Source organism: Thalia democratica, chromosome 6 (assembly GCF_965202585.1).
Source record: "Thalia democratica chromosome 6, ktThaDemo2.hap1.1, whole genome shotgun sequence".
NCBI lineage: Eukaryota > Metazoa > Chordata > Thaliacea > Salpida > Salpidae > Thalia > Thalia democratica.
This window is the reverse complement of record NC_139170.1, coordinates 64877611-64886873: the sequence shown is the minus strand read 5'-3', so window position 1 is coordinate 64886873 and position 9263 is coordinate 64877611. Positions and strand designations below refer to the sequence as shown.

At 24.5% G+C, this 9263-nt stretch overlaps 1 pseudogene; it reads right to left on the bottom strand.

The window, feature by feature from the left end:
• Window positions 1-201: 201 nt before the first annotated feature.
• Window positions 202-8425, bottom strand: LOC145839333 (uncharacterized; annotated as a pseudogene).
• Window positions 8426-9263: the final 838 nt, after the last annotated feature.

Genomic DNA, 9263 nt, shown 5'->3' with positions numbered 1-9263 from the left:
GCCTCTAATTATAAAAAGACGATAAATAAAGTTGAAGTATGAAAAGGCTATATATGTATGTTTAAATAGCTTTTAAAGCGGTTTTATTAAATTCAAATAACTCAATAGAAAATAAATTAACTGAGTGTCATATGTCAGTGTATAATTAAATATTGAGTTGTTCATAATGCTTAGATAAATTTAATTTATAAAAAGTAATTTTTAACAATAGTTTTCCTTAGAATTGTATTCAGCTATTGTCGTAAGATAGTCATGAACAATGGTTCTTTGTATTTTACACTTCAGTTCTGATTGCTTTTCTTTACTTAATTCTTTATGACAATTGCTAATATGCCCATTTCGACCAGAAGGATGAGTAAACCATTTTCCACATTCTGCACAGCCGTAAGGCTTTTCTCCTAAGTGAATTCTAAAGTGATAGACTAAATTGTATTTTCGAGAAAATTTCTTCTTACAAATATCGCATTCATGAGGTTTTACTTTTGTATGAGTCAACATATGAGGTTTCAAATGACTTTTTTGAGAAAACTTTTTCTTGCAAACTTCACACTGATGTTCTTTTATACCAGTGTGAACTAACATATGTGTTTTTACATGATCTTTTCTAGTAAAGCTTTTCTCACAAACTTCACATTTGAAATTTTTATCTTTTGTGTGAGTAACCATGTGCCGTTTTGATACTTGTTAGATGAAAAATCTTTTAAACAAACAAAACATCGGAACTCCTTTTTGCCACTATGTATCAACATGTGAGAAGTTAAATGATCTTTTCGAGTGAAACACTTGTCATAAACATCACATTTAAAACACTTTTCTCTCGAATGAATTCTCTTATGAACCTTTAGACTAAACTTTGTTGTGAAACTTTTGTTGCAAACAGCACAAGTAGCATTTTTAATGGTATCCATGTTTAGAACAGATTTAATAACTAAAAACTGTGAATATATTTTATTATAAGTACAGTTTTTGTTCTTCTGTTCTTTTTGAAACGTGTCATTGCACATTTAGTGTTTATGAAAATACAAAAGTAGTGAGTCATATAGTATTAAAGTGAGTAAGTTAAATAAATAGTTTTATTAAAATTTATCATTATCATAGTTCTAATAGAAACTTGTCAACCAGAATAATTTATAGTTTGTAATTAAAAGTAAATAGCTTTTATTGCTTGACTTGTACAACTAAATTTCATAATTATTATTTTGTTGAACATGAGAAATCATTACTATTTACGGTTTTTAATTTTATGAAAAAGCTAAGTTGTTAAACAACAGAGTATTGACTATTAAACGAACTTTTAAAACACTTATCATATCAGTTAAAGAAGATAACTTTATAACTAACCATAAATACTGACTAAACTTTATTAGATTGCTTTTTATTGAAACTATTGAAAGAGAACTAATTAATATCCTAAAAAATAAACTCTGTTTTTTATAATTTTTACACTGTATTAATGAAAATACAAAATTGATAACTGTTAACTTAAGGACAAAAAAAAACGATCACAATGCTTATTTGCTAAGATTGTTAAATATCATTCCTACGGCCTGTTGTACGAAAATATCATACAAAAATATCAATATACGACACTTTGATACAGTTTAATGTCTTGTCAAGGACTAATAATTTTTTTTTAAGAAAGGAGTCTAAAATTGTACTAATGTTAATACAAATTTCTTAAATGCAAACATATACGTAAATTATTGAAAATTTAAAGTCAAAATTAACACATTTTATAAAATTTTATCTTACCTCTTAGTCAGGGTTTCCTAACTGGGCTAATTTTCCCCCTTGGGCGCCATTATAGAAATTTAGGGGGCCATGAGTTGCAAAGGAGCCAAAGGGTGCCACGAGGTCTTAAACTGAAACTTACACTGAGTAATTGGAGTTGTTGATGAAGAGCGAAAAAAAGTTCTTATGCATGCTTAATGGTAGTTTTGAATGTTATAAAAGATATTATGGATAAATTAATGAAATTAAAGGGTTATATAAGCCGTGAAGGATGAGTGATAGGGCCATATGTTAAAATTTACACAAGATATTCTTGAGTTGATAACGAAGACCAAACATAAAAGATCTTAGGTGTTTTTAATGGCAGTTTTTGAAAACAATAACTTCTCTGATATGGCAATAGCCTTTCAAATTTCATCATAATGGCATTTTCAAAATAGTCTGGGAAACCCTGCTCTAAGTGCTGATGCATACTTGATAATAATGATTGCCTCAATGACATTAAACTTATTAAACTTACTGATACAAAATATTATTTCATGTATTTACTAACAATCTGTTGTGCAGAATACTTTTTGCTTATCTGCTGTCACACCTATAAACTATTTTATTATCAAGTTGGTCATCATGCGTTTATCTTATAGAATTTCAAATTAAATTATTACAAAATTTAATATAAACTAGTTATCTACCTGTATAAAATTGGTGAAACTTTAATCTAAAACTTGGAAGCATGTTTAAAGAAAAAGATACGAAGACAAACTATAAAAGTAAAACAATATATAAAAGTTTTTAATACCATATATTATAACATGAAAACTTTTTTAAGTTATAGATTTCAAAAGACACTTTTAAATTAATGCACAAAATCATCAAATATATAAATTAATTAACCAAGTTATAATGCTGTAGATTGCTGTGAAAATTGTAGTTTTAGTTGTACAGCAACAGATTTCAAATAACAAACAAGAAAACAACGAGACTTATTATAGCTTAGTGTTCTGATATTGTCTTAAGATAGACATGAACATATAGTTTTTTGTATTTTACACTTCAGTTGTGATTGTTGTTTTTTACTTAGGTCCTTATGATGAGTACGTATATGCTGATTGTGATGAGTTTGTAAATGTGAATTGCGATTAGAAGAGAGTTAGTATACAATTTTCCACATTCTGCACAACCATAAGCTTTCTCTCCTAAATAAATTCAAGTGAACAACTAAATTGCTTTTCCGTGAATTTTTTTTTCTTGCAAACATCACATTCATGGGATTTTTCTTTGGTAAGAGTTAACATGTGAGTTTTAAAAGAACTTTTAATAGATGATCTTCTTTTTTAAGTAACAACAGATAGCTTTTTTAAGGAGCTTGAAACAAATATCAATTTTATCAATTATTATTACATTAATTAGTCTAAAAGCTCTAATACTTTTGTAAATTAGTGTTTCTTCTTTTCTAAACAAGTTTGTTCATCAAGAAAAACTTAATTAAAAATGGCAAAATACTTTTTAGAGAGTTTATTTGTAACCTTTATTATAAAAACTCAAAGATTTTTAAAATTGCTTCATTGATTAGAAAAAAAACATCTTAGAAAAAATAGATTAAGAACTTGAGAAATCATTATTGAAAAAGTATTTATTTATTCGTTAAAGGACCACATAAAGAGGTGCAACATTTTTGAATAAAATATTATTTAAAACATAATCTTAGTTTTTTTTTAACTAATTCAACAGCAGAGATGTTAGTAATAGTACTAAAATACAAGTAGAAATTAAAACTCTCACATAACATCTTTTTTATACTGATTGGGTATCTCTGCTGTTGAAAATTTTATAATTGAACCAAAAAATACTTATTTGTTGATTTTAATGAGACCAAAAAACTTCAAAATTATATACTTTTATTTAAGTATTATTGTTTCCTAAGACAACATGAATCATCATCCTATGCACTTTTATATCTTTGAAATATATCAATTGTTAATATAAACATTTATGATCAATTCAAAAATGACTATATACTAGAGTTTTTATAAAAGTTATTTCTACGATACATTACGTCTATTATATCTACAGCTCAGTATTGTTAAATAAAACCTTAAATAAAAATTCATAGAACTAATTTCAAATGTTTAATTTGAAAAAAAGCAATGTAGATATATGTATAACTTTAAGTTGTGTGATCAAACTTATACATCGTTAAAAGTTTTTTAACGTTTTAAAACTTCTTTTTACTTAAATTTAAACAAACTGCTAACTACAAGAATAACTAATATTGTATGTAGATATTGTCTTCAGATAGTCATGAACAATTGTTTCTAAATAAAAAAATTTTAGAATCTATGCTCTGAACTATACGATTTGGTGTACAACCAACAGATGACTGAAAGGTTCTTCTGCACACCAGGTTCTAGAATCAAATATTTTAGCACATTTTTGTCGTTCAATAAACTATATACAATGAAGCTTAAATTCATATTAGTTAGTCTGAAACGTTATTCTATTGTTTATATTTAAAAATAACTTCTTCTACTTCTATAACAAAGATTTGTGTAAGTTTGATAATAATTGTTTTTTTAAGTCTTTGCATATATTTTGGAATATTATTTTCTTTCAAATATTTATTCTATTTATTCTCTGCGGCCTTCATTCTTATACTAAAAAAACTTTATTTTTTCATTTACACTTCTCAAATACACACATTAATATACATGATTAATTTTGATTATATTAAAAAAATTGTACTAAATTTAAATCATTTCATGCTGTTTTAAGTTTCAAAGATAATTTTTTAGTATTAATACAAATAAGTTTTTAAAAGAAAATTCTAAATTTGAAAATCAAACTAAATTCTACAATCTACATGATAGTAACCTAAACAGATTTAAGGTAAACAGACCTGAAAAGTTCCCGGTAGTTTTGAAACTACCACACAATAAAGATATATAACGTGTGTTTGAGAAAAAATAAAAACGTTATTGAAGTCAAAGTATAGTAAAACAAATCAAAGAATTGCATTTGTTTTAAAACTGATGTCAAAAACGAAATTGAAAGATCTGATACTCAATTTAAAAAAAAATAGTTTAGTGCACAAATTCAATTTCTTAAAAAAAAAGCTACATATGACAAATTTTCAAATATTTTAAACTATTATCGAAAGAAATATCTAAATTTGTGTTGATATGTTTAAAGAAAAATCTGAATTTAATACAAAGCAACGACAAACGCTACTAAAGTATTCTGAATAGCCGAAAAAAAAACATTATGCAAATAGTTAAAAAATAATTAATTATTGCGACTAAGTTTTTCATAAAGTTAAGGTAAAGGTATGTTAACCTTAAAACAGAGTTTACAACAAAGTCTCTCTACTTAGGTAAACTGACCATTTTGTTTCTTTAAATTTTGGTCTACTGCAGTTGTAAGTTTTTGGAAAATGTTTTCATTCATAACATTATGCAAATTTAATCAAATGAGGTAAGGTGATAATACAACAGAATATCAAAAACATTTATACCTTTATCCCTAACCAACCTTACCAGTTTATATAAAAAACAAACTCTTAAAAAACATTTTTTACCTAAATAAAAATCACCTAATCAGAAGCGACCTTAGAAATGCAGCCAACGCTTTAATTGTTTTTCATTTTTAGTCAATTGTTGCTTTTATATATCCTTACTCTCATTTATCACTTTATTAGTTTCTTTTTTTCTTATGTTTTGGAAGAATATTGTTTTTTATTTCGTGTTTAGCATTTAATGTAATTTACTGACGGGAAAAAGTTAAATAAATTAATTTTCCAAAAAACAACTTGGAATTTATTTTTATTTTTGATATTTTGATTGATATTTTACTTGGAAACGGGTCTAAATTACACGAACACAAATTTGTACGTGGTGACTTAATTGTACGAAGGGACTAAATTGTACGAGAACAAAATTGCACGAGTGCACAAAATTACACAGAGCCAAATTTACACGAATTACAATTATGCACGGGGAAAAATACAGAAAAAATAAAAGTAAATAAAAACTAAAAAATATTTTTTTAAAGTAAACATTACTGACTAATGGTAAGGCTAAAGGGGTAACAAAGATAAAATAGATAAAGTAAACCAACCGAGGGTAAGAGTCAGGGTAAAAGTTAGTTAAAAGTAAAAGAAAAAAATAACTAAAAAGAAATTAAAATTAATATAAATTTTAAAGAAATAATTAAAAAAAAATTTAATTGTGCAAAAATTACTCCGTGCAATTTTATTTTGTGTAATTTTATCACCTTGTGCAAAAGTTTCTTCGTGTAAAAGTATATTCGTACAATTCTGTGCACTAGTTTAATTTTGTCCCCTAGTGAAATTTTGTACGCTCGTGCAAATTTGACAGCTGCCTTATTTACTTTTATTTACTTTATCAATTCTATTTTTTTTTCTATTTACTAGTAATATTTTAAATTGTTTTAGTTATTGTTTTAAACTTATAACCAGTTTAGACTTATACTTACGTTTTAGCTAATATTTAATAAAATCTAAAAATAATTTGAAATTTAAAAGAACAAAATGTGTTTTATAATTTATTTATGATTATGAGTATTTAAAAACCATTCATGAAACAAAATTAAAACAACCAATTTATATAAATGATTAATATTTTTTATACAACTGCTTTTAATTATAACTAATAAACATTAATAAGTAACATAAAACACGAAACACGAAACAACTAATAAGTACTCACATCATAAAAGAGATATTAAAAAAAAAATCTTATAAAAAATAGTGCTACATTATTTTAATACGCCTGACAAAAATAATAAAACATTTTTAAAAGTTGTATCAAAAAAAGTTATAATAAAAGTAATTAGGTATACTAATTTCTAAAAACAAATATAAATGATCTATTCCAATAACAAACATCTATAAGAAAAATAAACTACTATAAAAAATAAGTATGAATTACTTAAACATTATTTTAATATAAAAAACTGCTTTATAAAACTATAATATATCTATAGACATAGTTTATTTTTATATTTTCTACTACTTATTTAAATTACAATAACTTCACTAAGAATCAATTAAATTAATTAATAATAACTGATGTTTTAATTTTATTTGCTGTTAGAAAAAAACTAAACTTCTTATCAAAAATTAAAAAAAAAAATCGATATTAAAGTATTTATATATGTTATGATTACTGTATCTAAAGATTACGTACCTTTATGTTCAATCATAAAATGTTATTTATTCATAAATAATATTTTAAATATCAAATTTAAATATTTACTATATCTATGAATTTCAAAGGACTTATTTTAAAGAACACACATATAGTACACAAACATTTTAAAATTAGACACGAAAGTAAATAACTTTAAGATTAGTAGAAAATATTTTCAAACTCACCTTTATACATCATTTAACAAATAATCGATACTATCTAAATTTTTATGAAAAAAAACGTTACAATTATGTATATTTAGAATTGTATTTAGATATTGATTTAATATAGTCATGAACAATACATCTTTGTATCTTACACTTCAGTTTTGAATGTTGCACTTTACTCAAGTTTCTTATGAAGAGTTAGTAATGTATTTGTCTATTTCGACTACAATAATCAAATAAAAATTTAAAGTTAAAGAAAACTGTCAAATTGTTTATAAATTTAATATTCAAACAACACTCGACTCGAAACACAAAAAACAAAACAAGAATAATATATATATATATATAAATTAATATATACTACGCATTACAAACTGGTAAAACAACTTGTCGCTCAATTTCCCGATTCTTATAAAAGGACAGTCAAAAAAAAAAGAGTAAATCATTTAACATTTAAAGTAAAAAATTATATATTAATGTAAAACCTTAATTTTTTTAATATAAAAATATGCAGCATTATAAATTACACATATTAAGCCAACTGATTCATATTTAGAAAAAATTATATAATTGAGGCTAGTTAGAATTATGTTCAGAGTAACTATAATTAGAATTGTATTCAGATATTGTCTGCAGATAGTCATAAACAATTGTTCTTTGAAGTTTGCACTTCAGTTCTGATTGCTTTTCTTTACTTAGTTCCTTATGATAATTACGTATATGCTTATTTCTATTCGCATTAACAGTAAACCATTTTCCACATTCTGCACAACCGTAAGGTTTTTCTCCTAAGTGAATTCTAAAATGGTTAACTAAACTTCCTTTGAGAGAAAACGTCTTCTTGCAAATATCACATTTATGAGCTTTTACTTTTGTATGAGTCAACATATGCTGTTTTAAATTACTTTTAAGTGCAAACATCTTCTTACAAACTTTACATTGATAATCTTTTATTCCTGTATGAACTAACATATGTGTCTTCACATTACTTCTTTGTGTAAAATATTTGTCACACAATTCACATTTGAAAAGTTTGTCTTTAGTATGAGTAACCATGTGTTGTTTTAAAACATGTTTATGTGCGAATTCATTCAAACAAACATGACATTGAAAATCTTTCCTACCACTATGTACCAACATGTGTTTTGTTAAAATTCCTTTTCGAGTAAAACTTTTCTCACATTTTTCACATTTGTAGGGCTTTTCTCTCGAATGAACTTTTTTGTGAACAAGCAATTGCGACTTACACTTAAAGATTTTACTACAAACTTCACAATTAAAGGATTTTTTTATGTCCTTAATAATATAAGCTTCATCCATTTTTAATCGTATAAACCTAAATTGTTGTATTTTTTTTAGTAAACACATACATGTTGTTCAAAAACATAGTACATTCGACGTTATTACAAAAAATTCTTATTATTAATTTGAAATTTTTAATTAACCACTTTTTAAGTAGTATGTAAATAAAATATCTAAACTATACTTAAGAAACTGACTTGCTCGATAGATAATCATTATCATTGTTTAATTTTAGGAACAAGATTAAATCAGTTTAACTAAATGGTTTTGTAAAAATCGTTTAATAAAAAAATTAACTAGTTTTCATGACTTTTAATTTTTGTCATGTGTTGACATGCATTTGTTTACATTTTTGAATAAACTTGTTTTAATATATTATAAATTTAAAATTTTATACATTATTTTGAGTGGCTTTGTGTAGTGTTAAGCTACTCGAGCAAATTTAATCAAACAAAAGTCTTTTTATCATTATGAAATAAAATATAAGTTATCAACTAACTTATATATTTTTTTTTGTGTACGTCACAAAGATGGACTCATTGATTTTTGTAAGAGTTTCAATGTTGTGCATGTTTAGATAAAGTAGAAACAAAACTAAGCTCTCAATAAGTTTAATAACTCTTTAAAAATCGTTAAGACTGGTTTCGATTATAAATAATGCAATGAATAAAACTAAACTAAACATTAGTTTATGTTTAAAATTCGTTATATAGCTCTGACATTATTAACAGTTTTATATAGATTGTTATGTCATACTAAGGTTTATGCTATGATACAAATTAAAAGTGTTTGAAATAATCATATATTTATACAAAAAATTGAAACTCTTTTAACATACTTCATGTGTAAGTGTTGT